The following is a 21,189-nucleotide window of genomic DNA, read 5'->3' as shown; positions in this document are numbered from 1 at the left end:
GTGGTTCGCACATTCAGTTTTGCGCGAATGCTGCCATCTATCCACGGTTTCTGGTTAGGGTAGATTTTAATAGTCACAGTTGGCACAACATCACCTATACACTTACTAATAAACTCAGTTACCGTTTCAGTTTATTCGTCTAAATTATTTTCGCAAGCTACCCGGAACATATCCCAGTCCGCGTGATCAAAACAATCTGGAGGTGTTGATTCCGATTGGACAGACCAGCATTGAATAGTCCTTAGCACGGGTACTTCCTGTTTGAGTTTCTGCCTATAGGAAGGGAGGAGCAAAATGGAGTCGTGGTCAGATTTGCCGAAAGGAGGGCGGGGGAGGGCCTTACAACCATCCCGGAAGTTCGAATAGCAATGGTCGAGGATTTTAGCAGCGCGAGTACAACAGGTTAATTAAAATACAAATCTTAGCTACCTTAGAAGTGTTTACTTTGCAGCCTGACTAGCATCTATTGAGCTGCAATGTCCCATACATTGGATGCTCCAATCAACTGGAAGTATCTACAAAACAAGTTTTGAAGCCACATAATCCAAAAGAAAGGCTACATTAAATGTGTTTTCCTAAAATGAATGTTCACGATTCACAAATTATGATTTTGATTCACATGATTCAATTCACCGTGATTGAACAAAATCCCAACTAATATAATAGCAAAGTGAATCGTTAATTTCGTCAAAAAGAATTGTGTAAATGAGTCATATGAAACGTTCAGAAAAAGTAAATCAACTTTGTATGGCCTTATTCTCGAGAGTCGGTGCCGGTGGAACGTTTTTTTAGGACATGACGAAAACATTAATATAGGCTAATAGCTAAACAGTTAACTAGACGGTACAATATGTTTTGAATTGGCTACCTAGTTAACCTGTTCTCTATCATATTTAATAGGCCTACCTGCTGCTGTAATGTCCGACCATCTCTCTCTCCTTGAGCAACGGCCCACTTGTCTCGCAATATGCAGGTGATGCGCACAAACACAGATACACAAGTGTAATTCCGATCCTGGCTGATGTAGTTCATTTTGATTGATAAAATATTTAAAAAACTGTGACTAAATAAATTACAATAACCGAAATTATTAAATTAATTTGTATTACTTTTCCTAAACTTTTTGGATGTATTTTTATTTTATTTAACCTTTATTTAAACAGGGGAGTCATATTGAGATTAAAAATCTATTTTACAAGAGAGCCCTGTACACATTAAAATAAAAACAGAATATTAAAACAACATACACATGTGTATAAAACAATACAAAACAAAACAAAAATAAACATATTGAATAAAAGCAATCACATTCAACTACACAGAGGTCCTCAATCAATAATGTAAACTGCCTGAGTGGCACCAGCACGTCTAGCTGCAGTGAACTCTGCATATTGTTCCACAAATGAGGGGCAAAAAACCAAAACGCAGATTTTCCCAAATCTGTGGAGACTGAAGGGATCTCTAGTGTTATCCATTCCCGTGAACGGGTTTGGTAACTTATGACTCTCATCTTAATTAATGATGTTACATATAGAGGGAGTTTCTGTAAGATTGCTTTGTAAATAAATAAAAGAGAATGCAGCTCTCTTCTTACAGACACAGAGGTCCATCCCACATTTTTATACAGACTACAATGATCCCTGTGATAAAACGTATTGCGTCCAAGGGTTTCAAAACAGAGGTTGCCGCATGCATGTAAACAATATCACCAAAATTCAATACAGAGGGAAGCGTTGTTAGAACAATCTTTCTCATATTTTTTTCAAGAGCTGGCTTTGAAATACATTCAAATATATAGCCCGCAGAGATAAAATGGTGATTAAATGCATTAATGATATCCATTTTGTCAGTAATAGGGCCAGAATCTAAATTAATTTATTGGGGGAGAGAAGAGGAGACACAACCCTTCACTGACGTAACAGTGTTCCAAAATGTAGCTGGGTTCCCTGTACATTCAGATAGTGTATTAACATAATAATCTGATTTTGCTTTTTTAACTAGTTTTACACACAGATTTCTCAAATCGCCTGAAAGACTGCCAGTCTGGGCCCGAGTCTGTGAATCTAGCATTGGCCCAGGCAGCATCTCTGTTGTGTATGACTTCAGATAGCTAGGGCAAGACCGATATTTTATTATCCGTTTTTAAAGGGAGCATGTTTATCTACAATACAATTGAAAACATTTGAGAATTAGTTCATAGCCAACTTTGAGTCAGATATAGATACAAAACAATCAAAGTCACCAAAATAAAGGTCACAAAAAAAGGCCTGTTCATTTACATTTTTAAAATTCCTCAATGATAAACCCAGGTTTGGATCGAGGCATCCGTATTTCCCTGACACATACAATGGGACAGTGGTCACTAATATCCAAAGCAAATACCCCACTCCCAGCATATTTCTCTGGAGTATTTGTAAATATGAGGTCAATCAAAGTCGATTTCGTAGAGTCCTTTAAGTTTGGACGAGTGGGCTTTGTAATCAGCTAGGTCAAATTTAGATTAGTACAAAAATCATTTAAAACAGTCAGCATCCATGCAAGATTAAAATCTCTAGCGATCAACACCTCTGGGGTAGTAAAAATGACAAGTAAATCAGTGAGTTCATTTAGTTCACACTTAGTGGGAATGGTGGATGATAAATTCCTATAACTGTTATTTTTGAGTTTGAACTCAACTGAAGACTTAAAGCCTTTAAACAGACACAGAAATAATATTATTTGTGTAAATAGCAACACCACCACCTTAGCCTTTCCTATCAGCCCTAAACACATTGTAACCATCCATAGCAACCTCAGAGTCCAGGGTTTTATCAGTTAACCCGGTTTCAGATACAATACAAAATATCAGGGTCTGCCTGAAAGGCCCAGCTCTTGACATGATCCATTTTAGGTAATAAACTACGAATTTTAAGATGTAAAAATGTCAGATTGTCAGCATTTAAAATCATATGGAGTTTCAATACAAGTCAGATTACTTTACTTTGAGATTTCAGAACAACAGGGCACTCAAAGATTGTTTTCTTTTCCTAATAGGTATAATTCAAAGTAGGAATAGCAATTACATTTCTCCAGTTAGCCCTATTAGGCATGTCACCACTTTCAGATACAACATGTGGAACTCTGTGACCAAAGAGGAGATGGTAAAAACGGATTTACATGTAATGCAAATATTGTCCTCACATCAATTTAGTTGACCAATAACCTTTCCGATGTTTGATGACAACGGCCGGAGCCATTTTTACCCAAGTGAATTCCGTCTTCCACAAAGTAGACAGGCCTATTCCAGGAGTCAAAATTGTCGATGAAGGACATGCCCAAGTCTTTGGTCAGACGCATTAACCACTGGTGAAGAGACCAAAGACGGCTAAAACACTCAGTCCTACAACGGCGAGGAGATGGAATTGGGCCCGAGACAATTATATGTTCTGCTAATTTCTGAGCATTCTCCAAGAGCTCTAATAAATTGCCTCTTAGCTTTACAGATTTCACACGCATAATATCATTAGACCCAATATGCAACACAACTGTTTTCAGAGCAGAAATCTGTTTCTTGATGGTGGGCATCACTTCTGATAAATCCAATACCCCAGCTCCAGGAAAACAAAGTGTACGGGTATTTCGGACTTCCACCGATCTAACCATGGAGCTTCCCATAATAATGGTTGATGGCTGTTGTCCATTTCGAGCCGGAGCCCTCAGCCCAACCCTCGCCCCGCCAGAGGCTCCTCTCCTTGATCATTTCCCAAAACTTTTCCAGGCCTGGAAAACACCATTTTAAAATTCCATTCGTTTTCCAGGATTTTCATGATGTACGACCCCTTAGATTATGAGAGAAAAGTTGCCAACTACCATGAACATTGTGCAGGGTTCATTCAATGACTGTTTTATAGCAAATTACAATAATAAGGAAATGTTCATATGGAATTACTTGTTTTGGAGAAAACCAAAGAGAGGGAGTGTCTGCCCTGAAGGTCAATGCGCGGCAAATGTAGGCTAGCTCGCGGATTGGCTCTCCCATTGCAAATTTGCATAGCAATCAAGCTCAAGGAATGAGTGAACAACAAAAGCTGAACAATATGGTTGGAAATGGCACGAAGCTAGGCTAGCAACATGAGTTTCAATTGAAGTAAGAATGAAATATCGAGGGAAATGTTAACAAATGTCTTAAATTGAGAAATCCGTTTTTGGATAAACGTGTGTACTTTGTTTGTAAAGGTGGTGCCAAGATATTCGCACGCATTTGTCGCCAGCTAACGTTAGCTAGCTTTGTTTCCAAATTGTATAGCCTTACTAAGCTAGCGCCAGCTTGTTGTGTGTAGTGAAGTTAGAAATAGGAAGTGTTAGATTTGTTAAATTGTAGTTAAACAATTACCAGATTCGTCGAAATGTCACATACCTTAATGAAACGCAATAAATTATTTGCCGTCCAACTGGCTCCATAGCTCAGTGGTAGAGCACTGGTCTTGTAAACCAGGGGTCGCGAGTTCGATCCTCGCTGGGGCCTGATGGGAAACCTTTGCTTTTTAGCTAAGGTTAAATAAAGGTTTTCTAGTCATCCACCTGTATCGTGAATGTGTTTTTATACGGCACATTTTAATGTTACACAGTTGCCTTATTTTGTCTGCCGTTTGCAACGGTTTCCAAAATTGCATAATTGGAACAGTCTCCCTAAATAGCTCAAAACTGACGCCTTGTGGTATGCAGCAGAATAGCTTGGGAACACAAACATTCGTTTTTATCACTACAACCTCACTTAAGGCGAAGGGAATACCTAGTGAGTTGCATAATTGAATGAATTCAACCGAAATGTGTGTTCCGCATTTAACCCAACCCGGTGCGGAGGGGTGCTTTAATCGAACCAGCGGCCTTTCGGTTACTAGGTCCAAGTACTGTAACCACAAAATAAACAAAGTTAAAATCATAATTTTACCCTCCACAGACTTGCCATACTTACACAAACAGACTTCAACTGGTCCAGAATCCTCTTCGGCACCAGATCAACCGAACACATCACACCAATGGCTCCCTGTGCGATCCGGTATTATATCTAAGACACTCTTCCTCACACCTACAAAGCCCATGATGCATCTAGAGGAGTAGTCCTTAGATGAGCACAAGTAAAGTTAATTTATTCCCTTAGAATGAGGTTCTTATTCTCAAACACCCCTTTTACCCTACTTGTCCATATTACCTAAACAGCTAAAAAGTTCACATTTGGGAAAAGGTCAGATTTAATCTTATAATATTTTTTATAATTTCACTTTAAATATTTGTATTTTCAGTGTTATGTTTAAGCCAGGCCTTTTCATTAGGGGTGCAATGTTAAAAAATATTAGAAATTGATTTGTTTATTACTTTTTGGGACTTTAAAAACTGTTGCTGTAATTATAATTTTTTTCTGGAAATTGTGGTAAAATGCATATTATAAACTGTGTGGTTCGAGCCCTGAATGCTGATTGGCTGACAGCCATGATATATCAGACCTTAAGCGTCGTGCTTAAGAACAGCCCTTAGCCGTGGTATATTGGCCATATACCACACCCCCTCGTGCGTTATTGCTTAAATAACTGATTAAAAAAAACTATAATTATGAGCTAAATAAGTACGTATCCTAATCTCAGTGAATTTAATAATGTGGGAATTTCGGGAAAAATTACAATTTAGATTTTTTGGGTCAAATGTCAGTTTTGTGAGAATGACCCCTCTCCACCATGGGTGCCCGGGCCTTCAGTTGCTTGGCAACTGATCTCGACAAACCATTTCTGTATGGACCTCGCTTTGTGCACAGGGGTATTGTCATGCTGAAACAGGAAAGGGCCTTCCCCAAACTTTTGCCACAAAGTTGGAAGCACAGAATCGTCTAGAATTGTCTTGTATGCTGTAGCGTTAAGATTTCCCTTCACTGGAACTAAGGGGCCTAGCCCGAACCATGAAAAGCAGCCCCAGACCATGCTCGGCCATGGAAACCCATTTCATGAAGCTCCCGACGAACAGTTATTGTGCTGACGTTGCTACCAGAGGCAGTTTGGAACTAGGTAGTGAGTGTTGCAACCGAGGACAGACTATTTTTATGCGCTTCAGCACTCGGCGGTCACATTCTGTGAGCTTGTGTGGCCTACCACTTTGCGGTTGAGCCGTTGTTGCTCCTATATGTTTCCACTTCACAATAACAGCACTTACAGTTTACCGGGACAGCTCTAGCAGGGCAGAAATTTGACTAACTGACTTGTTGGAAAGGTGGCATCCTATGCGGTACCACGTTGAAAGTCACTGAGCTCTTCAGTGTGGGCCATTCTACTGCCAATGTTTGTCTATGGAGATTGCATGGTTGTGAGCTCGATTTTATATACCGGTCAGCAACAGGTGTGGCTGAAATATCAGAATCCACAAATTTGGCCTTGCCATACTTTTGGCCATGTGATGAATAAACGCAACATGCAACAATTTCACTAAATTACAGTTCATATGAGGAAATCAGTCAATTGAAATAAATTATTTAGGCCCTAATCTATGGATTTCACATGACTAGGAATACAGATATGCATTTGTTGGTTACAGTATTTCTGTGCATTCAAATTGCCATAGATAAAATGCAATTGTGTTCGTTGTTTGCACTCTGTGCAAACCGCTCGCCCACACAACGCCATACATGTGGTCTGTGGTTGTGAGGCCCGTTGGACATACTGCCAAATTCTCTAAAACGACATTGGGGGCAGAAATTAACATTAAATTATCTAGCAACAGCTCTGGTGGACATTCCTGCAGTCAGCATGTCAATTGCTCCCTAAAAACTTGAGACATCTGTGGTATTGTGTTGTGTGACAAAACTGCAGATTTTAGAATGGCCTTTTATTGTCCCCAGCACAAGGTGCACCTGTGTAATGATCATGCTGTTTAATCAGCTTCTTGATATGCCACACCTGTCAGGTGGATGGATTATCTTGGCAAAGGAGAAATGCTCACTAACAGGGATGTAAACAAATGTGGAACATTTCTGGGATCTTTTATTTCAGCTCATGAAACGTGGGACCAACACTTTACATGTTGCGTTTATATTTTTGTTCAGTGTATATCTAGCCTGTGCACTTGATTTTAATGATCTTATGTACTGCAAACAGTTTAATATTCACAAGGCCGCATGGCCAGATGGATTACCAGGATGTGTACTCAGAGCATGCACTGACCAGCTGGTAATCGTCTTCACTGACATTTTCAATCTCTCCCTGACCCAGTCTGTAATACCTACATGGTTCAAGCAGACCACCATAGTCCCAGTGCCCAAGAACGCCTAGGTAACCTGCCTAAATGACTACCGCCCCGTAGCACTCACATCTGTAGCCATAAAATGCTTTGAAAGGCTGGTCATGGCTCACATCAACACCATCATCTTAGAAACCCTGGACCCACTCCAATTCGCATACCGCCCCAACAGATCCACAGATGACGCACTCTCTATTGCACTCCACACTGCCCTTTCCCACCTGGACAAAAGGAACACCTACGTGAGAATGCTGTTCATTGACTACAGCTCAGCATTAAACATCATAGTGCAGGGTTCCCCAACTGGCTGCCCGAGGGCCAAATGAAGTTTTCTGAGCAACAAAATTAAATAATATTGTCGGTGAATTTTCACTGTTGGACATAAGACTGTAAAAACACCAGGAAATCAGCTACAATTATGTTTTAGTCAAACATATCGGTTTGGGCTTCTTGCGGTCAATTTGCAGTCTACTAATTATTTGTTATTATGTTCCCCGACCATCCACTCTGGATTTGTATTATTAGTTTTTATCGGCCCGCGGCTGAATCTAGTTGATGATCCCTGCCATACCTTAGTGATGAGCTTGCAGGGCACTAAGGACCCTGGGACTGAACACCTCCCTCTGGAACTGGATCTTGGACTTCCTGATGGGCCGCCCCCCAGGTGTTGAGGGTAGGCAACAATAGTTAGTCCCCTCCTGTACTCCCTCTTCACCCACAACTGCGTGGACACGCACAACTCCAACACCATCATTAAGTTTACCGGCGACAGGACGGTGGTAGGCCTGACCACCGACAACGATGAGACAGCCTATAGGGAGGAGGTCAGAGACCTGGCAACCTCTCCCTCAACGTGAGCAAGACAAAGGAGCTGATCGTGGACTACAGGAAAAGGAGGGCCGAGCACGCCCCCATTCACATCAACAGGGCTGTAGTGGAGCAGGTTGAGAGCTTCCAAGTTCCTTGGTGTCCACATCACTAAGAACCTATCATGGTCCAAACACACCAACACAGTCGTGAAGAGGGCACGACAACGCCTATTCCCCCTCAGGAGGCTGAAAAGATTTGGCATGGGACCTCAGATCCTCAAAAAGTTCCTGACTGGTTGCATCACCGCTTGGCACGGCAACTGCTCGGCATCTGACAGCAAGGCGCTACAGAGGGTAGTGCGTACGGCCCAGTACATCACTGGGGCTGAGATTCCTGCCATCCAGGAACTCTATACCAGGCGGTGTCAGAGGAAGGCCCTAAAAATTGTCAAAGACTCCAGCCACCCAAGTCATAGACTGTTCTCTCTGCTACCGCACGGCAAGCGGAACCGGAGCGCCAAGTCTGGGACTAAAAGACTCCTTAACAGCTTCTACCCCAAGCCGTAAGACTGCTGAACAGTTAATCAAATGGCTACCTGGACAATTTGCATTGACCCCCTTATTTTATTAATAATAATAAGCCATTTTAGCAGACGCTTTTATCCAAAGCGACTTACAGTCATGTGTGCATACATTTTTACTTAAAATGATTATTTTTTGCACTGACTCTCTTGCACAGGCTCGATGTACACTCACTGGACTCTAACCACACACACACACACACTACACTGACACACACTACACTGACACTCACATGTATATTTACGCACACACATACATTCACACTCTTCACATACGCTGCTGCTACTGTTGATTATCTATACATAGTCACTTTACCCCTACCTACATGTACATATTACCTCGACTAACCCGTACCCCTGCACATTGACCCGGTACCCCCTGTATATAGCCTTGTTATTGTTATTTTATTGTGCTACTATTTTTTCCTTTATTTTATTTAGCAAATGTTTCTTACTTACTTTTTCAAACCTCTGCATTGTTGGTTAAGGGCTCGTAAGTAAGCATTTCACAGTAAGGTCTAAACCTGTTGTATTCGGCGCATGTGACAAATAAAATTTGATTTGCACCTGATTTTATGTAGGCCTACTTTTGAATGCCCTGAAAGGTGTCCGACAAATAAAATGTATTATCATTATTAACAATGCTATATACAGAGCAAAAGTTGTGGTTATAGTATCAAATTCAAATTCAGCAAAGTCTGAGATAGCCCAAATGCACCACTTTTCAAACTCCTCAGTCAATGACACCCTGCTCATATGAATCAGCCTGCTGTCTTTGTGAGAGTGACCCCTCCTCTGCTTTGACCAGTGTCATTGATATGCCAAGCATTAAATAACACAGCTAGTGCCAGGCTTTCCCTGCCAACGAGAGTGTTGTGTGTGTAGGGGAAAGAAAGGCAACCTGTAGATTTTTAAAATTCACTCTTCTTTATTAGTGTTGGCTCTGACTATGGTACTCAGTCTGTAGTCAAGTTTGTATCTCTGAATTTGTGGATTTATTCATATTCTGCTTTACACTAGTCATACTTTTGAGCTCTGTGTCCACAAAGACTTGCCAATAAAGAGTGTTTCTTCTCCAGTGTTTTTCCTCTCTCTGGTCCTCATTCTCATAGACCCCCATCAACAATGGAATTATGTGTGTGTGTTTGACTATTTGAGAGAGAGACCTGTGGTCAAACAGAAACATTAGGGTCGTATTCACTAGAAACCCTAATCTCGGCAGGCCAGAATGAAAATCTGGCACCGGGTACTCGATTAAGTCGACTATATTTTGCTACAATAATATTTATGTTACAGTGAGGGAAAAAAGTATTTGATCCCCTGCTGATTTTGTACGTTTGCCCACTGACAAATAAATTATCAGTCTATAATTTTAATGGTAGGTTTATTTGAACAGTGAGAGACAGAATAACAAAATCCAGAAAAACACATGTCAAAAATGTTATAAATTGATTTGCATTTTAATGAGGGAAATAAGTATTTGACCCCTCTGAAAAACATGACTTAGTACTTGGTAGCAAAACCCTTGTTGGCAATCACAGAGGTCAGACGTTTCTTGTAGTTGGCCACCAGGTTTGCACACATCTCAGGAGGGATTTTGTCCCACACCTCTTTGCAGATCTTCTCCAAGTCATTAAGGTTTCGAGGCTGACGTTTGGCAACTCGAACCTTCAGCTCCCTCCACAGATTTTCTATGGGATTAAGGTCTGGAGACTGGCTAGGCCACTCCAGGACCTTAATGTGCTTCTTCTTGAGCCACTCCTTTGTTGCCTTGGCCGTGTGTTTTGGGTCATTGTCATGCTGGAATACCCATCCACGACCCATTTTCAATGCCCTGGCTGAGGGAAGGAGGTTCTCACCCAAGATTTGACGGTACATGGCCCCGTCCATCGTCCCTTTGATGCAGTGAAGTTGTCCTGTCCCCTTAGCAGAAAAACACCCCACTTAGCAGAAAAACACCCCAAAGCATAATGTTTCCACCTCCATGTTTGACGGTAGGGATGGTGTTCTTGGGGTCATAGGCAGCATTCCTCCTCCTCCAAACACGGCGAGTTGAGTTGATGCCAAAGAGCTCCATTTTGGTCTCATCTGACCACAACACTTTCACCCAGTTCTCCTCTGAATCATACAGATGTTCATTGGCAAACTTCAGACGGGCCTATATATATGTGCTTTCTTGAGCAGGGGGACCTTGCGGGCGCTGCAGGATTTCAGTCCTTCACGGCGTAGTATGTTACCAATTGTTTTCTTGGTGACTATGGTCCCAGCTGCCTTGAGATCATTGACAAGATCCTCCCTTGTAGTTCTGGGCTGATTCCTCACCGTTCTCATGATCATTGCAACTCCACGAGGTGAGATCTTGCATGAAGCCCCAGGCCGAGGGAGATTGACAGTTATTTTGTGTTTCTTCCATTTGCGAATAATCGCACCAACTGTTGTCACCTTCTCACCAATCTGCTTGGCGATGGTCTTGTAGCCAATTCCAGCCTTGTGTAGGTCTACAATCTTGTCCCTGACATCCTTGGAGAGCTCTTTGGTCTTGGCCATGGTGGAAAGTTTGGAATCTGATTGATTAATTGCTTCTGTGGACAGGTGTCTTTTATACAGGTAACACGCTGAGATTAGGAGCACTCCCTGTTTTTTTGTTGTTATTCGGTCTCTCACTGTTCAAATAAACCTACCATTAAAATTATAGACTGATCATTTCTTTGTCAGTGGGAAAACTTACAAAATCAGCAGGGGATCAAATACTTTTTTCCCTCACCGTACATGCGTTTGTCCACAAGAAATGACTAGGAACCAAAATAAATGAATTGGAAGGAAACGGGAAGGGACTACCTGAATTTGTCCAATAAGAAACTTGTGTGCATTAATCAATACAACCCAGGGAATATTTATTTTAAAGTGAAAACACATTTAATTTTACACAGGGGGGGTAACACTCAAATGACAAGTTCCAGATACCACTAGGTGACAGTGTTGCCTTACACTTTATGAAATAACAGGTCCATTATACCTCATAATAACAAGACAGATTTATTTACAAAGATACCATTAGTTAGGATAAACACATTGAGGGGGGATGTTGTAAAGTAACACAACACCCATTCTCTCTGAAGAAGAAATTTGTCAAACATTTTCAGACCACACAATCTTCTTGTCATGTATATAAATGACAAATGTCCATTGTGAAGGATTCTTAAGGTTTTTGACTTGGGCTGCGTCCTGATTCTCCACACATCTCCCACTACATTTTAAATAATGTATTTGAAGCAGTGGCTTGGTGTAAATATTGTCTGGAAGGAGATTCCACCCTTGTTGAATTCACGACGGGGAGTGTGCAAGTGCACACTTTGGGAGAAGGGTGAAGAGTTGGGACTCACCATGCTCTCAGGTAGTGATGTCATTGATGGACATGCTGCTGTTTTTACTCCTCCACTGTAGAACCTGTCTACTGTCTTTCCACCTCTGTCACGTGGGCCAGAAGCTGAGCTACACTGTTGTTCTGAGAATGAGAGAGTACAACACATAAAAGCAACGTGAAAAATCATAGTATAGTATTAACAATAAAATGGTCCATTATGGCTCAGACAAGACTTACTTTACTAACTTATTAACAAGTATAAATGTAACAACCTGAAAAGTGTGTTATTATTCTGGGATAAGGCTAGTAAAAGGAAGGAATTGTTATAAAAGGTGTTTTAATCGAGTAAAACAAGGTTTTCTATTGTAAAATGTTTTGAAATCAAGTAAAACAAGGCTTTCTATTGTAAAATGTTTTGAAATCAAGTAAAACAAGGCTTTCTATTGTAAAATGTTTTGAAATCAAGTAAATCAGGGAGCATTTTTTAATAGTATAATGTTTTGAAATCGAGTAAAACTGAGGTTTTCTATTGTAAAATGTTACGACATTTAGTAAAACAAGGTTTTCTACTGTAAAATGTTTTGCTACATGTATCCTACTGATCACAACCAATGGCAGGACTAGAGTTTAGGACTTGCAATACATCTGGCCTGGGGATAGGGTTTTTATTGAAAGCACTCACCAGATTGCTCATGGATTCATCAATGGCGGGAATAGTATAAACAGTGTTTATCTTTGCCTCCAAGTTCTCAATGAAGTCCACCACCATCCTCATGACCTCCACCACAACTCTATAAAGCAGGACCATCATCTCTCTTAGTTAACTGGGGTAAATGTACAATTTATGTTACTCCGCAATGAGACATCATTATACACAGCAGGGTGACTTCCTGCATACAGAATTCAAGAATATTATAAATAATGTTGTTCTCTCTCACTAGTGGAAAAAGAAATGTCGCTAACCTGTGAAGATCAGCCTCTATGGGTAAGTTTGTCTGACACAGTGCTTTCATCAGCCTCTGGCAAACGCTTGCCTGTTCGCTCAGCACATCTTGAAGATGAGAGGTGAACTACGGCAATGACGTAAACCTCTGACCTACAAGAAACATTCAATTAGACAATTTACTCATTTCATACAGTGGGGAAAAAAAGTATTTAGTCAGCCACCAATTGTTCAAGTTCTCCCACTTAAAAAGATGAGAGAGGCCTGTAATTTTCATCATAGGTACACGTCAACTATGACAGACAAAATGAGATTTTTTCTCTCCAGAAAATCACATTGTAGGATTTTTTATGAATTTATTTGCATATTATGGTGGAAAATAAGTATTTGGTCAATAACAAAAGTTTCTCAATACTTTGTTATATACCCTTTGTTGGCAATGACACAGGTCAAACGTTTTCTGTATGTCTTCACAAGGTTTTCACACACTGTTGCTGGTATTTTGGCCCATTCCTCCATGCAGATCTCCTCTAGAGCAGTGATGTTTTGGGGCTGTCGCTGGGCAACACGGACTTTCAACTCCCTCCAAAGATTTTCTATGGGGTTGAGATCTGGAGACTGGCTGGGCCACTCCAGGACCTTGAAATGCTTCTTACGAAGCCACTCCTTCGTTGCCCAGGCGGTGTGTTTGGGATCTTTGTCATGCTGAAAGACCCAGCCACGTTTCATCTTCAATGCCCTTGCTGATGGAAGGAGGTTTTCACTCAAAATCTTACGATACATGGCCCCATTCATTCTTTCCTTTACACGGATCAGTCGTCCTGGTCCCTTTGCAGAAAAACAGCCCCAAAGCATGATGTTTCCACCCCCATGCTTCACAGTAGGTATGGTGTTCTTTGGATGCAACTCAGCATTCTTTGTCCTCCAAACACGACGAGTTGAGTTTTTACCAAAAAGTTCTATTTTGGTTTCATCTGACCATATGACATTCTCCCAATCCTCTTCTGGATCATCCAAATGCACTCTAGCAAACTTCAGACGGGCCTGGACATGTACTGGCTTAAGCAGGGGGACACGTCTGGCACTGCAGGATTTGTGTCCCTGGCGGCGTAGTGTGTTACTGATGGTAGGCTTTGTTACTTTGGTCCCAGCTCTCTGCAGGTCATTCACTAGGTCCCTCCGTGTGGTTCTGGGATTTTTGCTCACCGTTCTTGTGATCATTTTGACCCCACGGGGTGAGATCTTGCGTGGAGCCCCAGATCGAGGGAAATTATCAGTGGTCTTGTATGTCTTCCATTTCCTAATAATTGCTCCCACAGTTGATTTCTTCAAACCAAGCTGCTTACCTATTGCAGATTCAGTCTTCCCAGCCTGGTGCAGGTCTACAATTTAGTTTCTGGTGTCCCTTGACAGCTCTTTGGTCTTGGCCATAGTGGAGTTTGGAGTGTGACTGTTTGAGGTTGTGGACAGGTGTCTTTTATACTGATAACAAGTTCAAACAGGTGCCATTAATACAGGTAACGAGTGGAGGACAGAGGAGCCTTTTAAAGAAGAAGTTACAGGTCTGTGAGAGCCAGAAATCTTGCTTGTTTGTAGGTGACCAAATACTTATTTTCCACCATAATTTGCAAATAAAATCATAAAAAATCCTACAATGTGATTTTCTGGATTTCTTTTTCTCAATTTGTCTGTCATAGTTGACGTGTACCTATGATGAAAATTACAGGCCTCTCTCATCTTTTTAAGTGGGAGAACATGCACAATTGGTGGCTGACTAAATACTTTTTTTCCCCACTGTAGTTATCACATCAAAGTCTACCTGTATCTCTCCAAATGGTGTATGCATTATAAATGTTTGTATCTAAAAATGTAACATACAACCCACTTGAATCTCAAGACACCACTGTGTAACAACACAACCACACTTACTCAGAATTTGTGAGTAACATATGCACTTTCTCCAACAACTCTATTTCTAGATTGATCTAAAACAAAGAGAATTAGCTATGTTAGGTATATGCACAACGCCAAGTTAGGCACATGCATATCACTTTATAGGACAGGTGTCTTGGACAGGTTTCTTGTCTCAAACCAAGTGTACCTGTTGACATTTTTACCTTGTCAAGCGCACGTTCCATTGTGATGACCTGTTCAGCTTCCAGTAGATGTGGGGAAAAGACATGGGGTTCTTTAGGGAACGTATCAACATCCTCCTGTACGGGAAAAGACACTGCTTAGTGTGGTGTCCTAGAACAAGGGTTTTCAAACTTCATTTTTACCCATTTATTTTTCACTCAATTCAATATTGGTTTATTATACCTAAAGAACCTTTAGAAAAATATTTAGCAATCTTCAAGTCTTTCCTATCCACCCCCAATGACAATTATATTTCTTTCCTCAATATGCAAATAGCCTTTGCACTTACCTGTCTCACTCCATGCGCCAGTGGTAGTCAGGGCCGTATTAGAATAGCAGGGAATTTGCTTTAAAACTGCCACATTTTCTCTCAGCCTCATGGCAAAATATGTAGAATAGCAGGATTACCACTGGTAGTCATTGCGCAGCTCACAAGCTGCATGAGGCTCTCAGGAACGTAATAGGTGGCTCGCGAAGAATAAAACAATTTTAGTAGGAGGTCCTCGCCCAGAGGCTCATAATATTTGGGGGTCCTTGACATTAAAACATTTACAAACCCCCTGTCCTAGGACATCGATAGGGATAGAAAAATGCAATGTAGTCGTACACGCTACATCAAGTGTACCCAAACATCCATCCCCTGGAGAGCTACCCTCCTGCTGGATTTTGTTCCACTCCAACCCGAAACTAACACACCTAGCTAATTCTACAAATTAGCTATGTACAATTACAACATGGCTGGAGCAAGATCCTGCATGCTCCAGCTCTCCAGAAGTAGGGTCGGCAACCCCTTATTGGTCACCTACTCATATTTAGCAGATGTTATTGCGGGTGTAGTGAAATGCATGTGTTCCTAGCTCCAACAGTGCAATAGTATCTAACAATACACACAAATCTAAAAGTAAAAGAATGGAATTAAAGAACATATAAATATTAGGACGAGCAATTTTGGAGTGGCATTGACTAAAATACAGTAGAATACAGTATATACATATGAAATGAGTAAAACAGTATGTGCACATTATTAAAGTGACTAGTGTTCCATTATTAAAGTGACCAGTGATTCCATGTCTATGTACATAGGGCAGCAGCCTCTAAGGTGCAGGGTTGAGTAACCGGGTGGTAGCCGGCTAGTGATGGCCATTTAAAAGTCTGATGGCCTTGATATAGAAGTTGTCTCTCGGTCCCAGCTTTGATGCACCTGTACTGACCTCACCTTCTGGATGATAGCTGGGTGAACAGGCTGTGGCTCGGGTGGTTGATGTCCTTGATCTTTTTGGCCTTCCTGTGACATCGGGTGCTGTAGGTGCTACACTGTCTGTGTGGGTGGACCATTTCAGATTGTCAGTGATGTGTACGCAGAGGAATTTGAAGCTTTTCACCTTCTCCACTGCAGTCCCGTCGATGTGGATAGGGGCGTGCTCCCTCTGCTGTCTCCTGAAGTCCACGATCAGCTCCTTCATTTTGTTGACGTTGAGGTTATTTTTCTGGCACCACTCCGCCAGGGCCCTCACCTTCTCCCTGTAGGCTGTCTCGTCATTGTTGTTGTGTCGTCTGCCAACTTGATGATTGAGTTGGAGGAGTGCATGGCCACGCAGTCATGGGTGAACAGGGAGTACAGGAGAGGGCTGAGCACGCACCCTTGTGGGGCCCCTGTGTTGAAGTGGGTCTAGGGTGTCAGGTAAGGTGGAGGTGACACGATCCTGGCGCAAGTCCATTCATTTGTAAGTGTGGTGGCGTAGTCAAACCTTGAAAATATGTAGCTGTAAAAAAGAAAAGATGCAAAGTCAATATAGCCAGGGGATCTCAGTTAGCTAGCTAGCTAACTAGCTATATTATCTGCTGTAATTAACGTTGGCTAAATAGTATGTCCAGTCTCGTATTCGTAGAGGTTAGCTAGGTTGCGCTAGCTGATAAAGCATCGTTTGTCTACATTAAGATAGCAAACCTTATTGTACCCCATTCCCACAACTACCTATTTCTTATATAGCTACCCATATACACCAACATATTAGAACGTGTAAGTCAACTTTTCTTAGCAATTTTTGAGCAATTCTTCTTTCAAATTTACCCCGCCGATGTATTTGTTCCTTTTCCATTTTATGAATGAATGACTTCCGGATTTTTTCTTGCACTACTGCCGACTAGTGGATTGGCTGAGGGAGCAACATTCAGACATGCGCATTGACGTCAAGCTTCTTCTTCTTCAGTGGGGTTTATCGGCGGTTGGCATCCAACGTTATGGTGCATTACCGCCACCTATCGTACTGGAGTATGGGCCAGAGACAGGGATAAACTAAATCCTACCTGCTAACCCCGTTTTTCTTAAAAAAGATAACAAAATATTTGTGACTATATCTAATGACGCTCTACTCAATATACTCTTTAAACTAATTTCCTGTATCCCCTTCTCCCTCATCCTCTCTCTTTCCCTCTGATACTGCCCACACTGTAGCAATACATGCTCCACAGTCTCTATTTCCTGACAATAATCACACTTTCCTGTTGGATGCTTTCTTATCACGTTTAATGTCTTATTCAACTGGCTGTGTCCCACCCTTAATCTTGTAAAAATAGCCTCCTCTCTTCTGTCCCTTCCTGCCATCCTCCCCTCCCTGACTTTCCTCTGTACTAAATAAATGCCTTCCCTTATTATTTATATTCCACTGCTCCTGCCATCTCTTCACCATCACTGTATATATCAGTCTTTTTGCCTCTGCCTTGCTCATTGAAACTTCAACATCAACATCCCCACTACTAAGTGCTTGTTTAGCCTGTTCATCTACCGCCTCGTTCCCCTCCACCCCAACATGGGCTGGAACCCAAGTAAATCTTATCTGAATACCCATCTGTTTAATCCTGCCATGGGTTTGTAGCACCTCATAAAGCAGGTCTTGTCTGCTACGTGAGCTAAAGGACTGGAGACTCATTAACACTGCACATGAATCAGAGCAAATAACTACTCTATCTGGCTTAACTTCCTCCACCCACTGCAAGGCCAACAGTATGGCCATCAGCTCCGCCGTATATACAGCCAGATTATCTGTAATACGTTTCCTGACTTCCACCCCACATTCCTGCACTACAAATGCTGACCATCTGTGTAAATGGCCACAAAATCCTGATACACAGTTTCCAGACGTCTCTTAAAGAAATCAGCTAGAACAACACCCTCCCTATCTTTCTGTAGTCTCTCCAACACTTCTAGATCAACTACTGGAGACGGGAGTAGCCATGGTGGATTTACAGGAATAACTACCATTGGACTAAACTCCCTTCCATACAGTCCCATCTCCTTCGCCTGGGTATTACCCACCCACCCAAAGCTCATGTACGGCCTTCACTCATGTTCCCAGCATGCCTGTAAAATCCCTTTCGCAGGATGAGACACCCCATGTCCTTGTAGGTTGACCCAGTAATTCATTGCCAGCTGCTGTCTCCTAATCTGCAACGGCATTTTCCTCCATCTCCACCTGTAATGCAGCCACTGGGGACGCCCGAAACGCCCCACTTATTCTGAGTCTTTGCCCCTGTATGATATCTAGCCTTTCCAGTGAGGTCCGGGCTGCCGAACCATATGCTATACTGCCATAGTCTATTACAGATCGGATCAATGCAACCTACATGGTCTTCAATGAGGAACGCCCAGCCCCCCACTCCTTCCCCGTCAGACAGCGCATCACATTTAGCACCTTCTTACACTTTCCCACCACTCTCTCAATGTGTTCTGCCCAAGTCAGTCTAGTATCAAAGTATACCCCAAGGAACCTGAAGGCCCCCACCCTCTCCAAGTTTTTCCTATATAACCTCAAGCATACCTCATCTCCCACCTGGTAAAGAACACTGTCTGAGTTCTCTACAGAGAACCTGAATCCCCACCGCTCTACCTCATCAATTGCTTCCTGTACCTTCCTGACTATGTATGGCACATTTCTTCCCCTCTTCCATAAGGCACCATCATCTGCAAATAACGACCTCCCTATATCCGGCTGTACCTGAGAGTAAACATCATTGATCATGATTGAGAACAACAGTGGACTAATCACGCTCCCCTGCGGTGTACCATTATCCACCAAGTAGCTGCCTGATAAAGACTTCCCCACCCTCACCTGGATAGACCTTCCAAACAGGAAATCCTTTATCCAGTTGTACATTCTTCCTCCTACTCCCATAATATCAAGCTTGATTAACAACCCCTCCTTCCACATCATACGCCTTCTCCACATCAAAAAAGACAGCTACAACAGTTTCCTTGTTCACCTGAGCCTTCCTGACCTCTGCTTCTAAGCAGAGCACTGGATCCATAGCTCCCCTACCCTTCCTGAACCCACTCTGATGTGGCGATACTAGCCCTCTGCTCTCCAGGAAGTAAGTTAGCCTCTCCGTAATCATACGTTCCATAATCTTACATACATGTGATGTTAAAGCTATTGGCCGATAGCTTGTTGGCTTCGTTGGATCCTTCCCAGGCTTCCGGATTGGTACCACTACTGCCTCCTTCCAACTGCCTGGTAGTTTTCCCTCCTCCCACACTCTGTTGTACAACACCAATACTTTATCCAGCCTCATCACTAAGATGGGCCAACATAAAATAGCACACCTCATCTTTCCCAGGTGAAGTTAACCCACCCTTACCTATTGCTCTTTTCACCTCTGCCCTGGTAAATGGTGCACTCAACGCATAATTTACATCCTCCCTCCTTTCCAGCACTCCAGCATGCTCCTCTCTCGTGTTCTCTCTCCCCCTCCTCTGACAGATTTGTGCAGCTATGCACTTGGACAAATGCTTTCTCCTCATCTATTACTGCCACATCCTCCCCACTCGCCAACACTGGATAATCCCACTCCCTTCTGATCCCACTCATCCTCTTAATCATCCCCCACACTTCTCCCACAGGTGTCGCCCTTCCAATGGTGTCACAGAACCGATGCCAACATGACCTCTTTGCCTGACGGATAGTTCTCCTCACCATGGCCTGGGCCTGCTTATACTGAATCAGATGTTGGAAGTTATGCGTCCTTTTCAGTACTCTAAATGCCCTATTCCTTATCCTCACCATTGCCCCACATTCCTCCGTCCACCATGGGACTGCTTTCCTCCTCCCTGAACTCTTAGGTATAGCCTCAGTAGCTACCCCCACTAACGCTGTTCTCACCCAGTTATTCATACTATCTACATCCCCTCTCATATCCACCCGAGCCGTCACCTGCTCACTCAGCTCCTGAAACTGATCCCTCTTTGCCCTTCCAAACACCCACCTGCCTGCTCCATCCACTAACACCTCCTCCTCCCTACTGTGCATACTATGGGGTAATGATCCCTCCCTACTGTCGACTCCTCCCATACCTCCCACTCACATATCCATCGCACTAGATACCAGAGTGAGGTCCAAGGCAGACTCTTTCCCTGTGGCTACATAAATCCTGGACCCTCGGCCATCATTCAGGCACACCAGATCTTTCTTTTCTATCAAATTTTCCATCACTTGGCCATTTCCATCCACACCCCCCTCCTAAAGTGTGTTGTGGGCGTTAAAATCCCACACCACATTACCTTACTTCTTTCCTGGCCCTCCACCCTCTCCAGCACTTCCATTTCCAATATCTGACACGGATTATAGTAATTCACTACCACTAGCACCCCTCCTCTCAACCACACCTCCACCACATAATCCTGTTCAATACCTTTGCCTATCATCTTGTAGGGAATTCCTTGCTTTATGAAGGTGGTTATCTACCCTAACTCCACCCCTTGTTGCTTGCAATCTTTGAACATTCACTAGAACGCCTCCTCTCAAATTGTCCCTTACCTACAATACTAACACTCACAGGCACTCCTGTTTTCACCCCTTTACTCCACTGCTTCCCTGCTTGATCAGTTCAGCTGCTCGACTCCACCTTACACTTCCCTATTTGCTTCACTCCGATAGCTTTTTCCCTCTGCGCCATGTCCTTACAGAACACCAACAATCTCCCATCTCTTAACACTTTAGCATTAACAACTTCCCCAATCAACTCTTTTATCACAGCCGTCAACCTTATCGGACTCATCGCCCCAACTCCCCCTTCCTCCCTAAACTTCATAATCACTTTATG

General features: G+C 42.5%; 1 non-coding gene and 1 pseudogene across 1 annotated transcript; one reads left to right on the top strand and one right to left on the bottom strand.

The window, feature by feature from the left end:
* The first annotated feature begins 4,432 nt into the window (after window positions 1-4,432).
* trnat-ugu lies at window positions 4,433-4,504 on the top strand. The gene has a single exon. It is a non-coding gene; the product is annotated as a tRNA-Thr (tRNA).
* Window positions 4,505-11,548: 7,044 nt separating this feature from the next.
* LOC121544305 lies at window positions 11,549-16,339 on the bottom strand (annotated as a pseudogene).
* Window positions 16,340-21,189: the final 4,850 nt, after the last annotated feature.

Source organism: Coregonus clupeaformis, chromosome 29 (genome assembly GCF_020615455.1).
Source record: "Coregonus clupeaformis isolate EN_2021a chromosome 29, ASM2061545v1, whole genome shotgun sequence".
In the NCBI taxonomy this organism is placed as follows: domain Eukaryota; kingdom Metazoa; phylum Chordata; class Actinopteri; order Salmoniformes; family Salmonidae; genus Coregonus; species Coregonus clupeaformis.
Note: the sequence above shows the minus strand (reverse complement) of the source record. Positions and strands in the feature narration are given on the sequence as shown.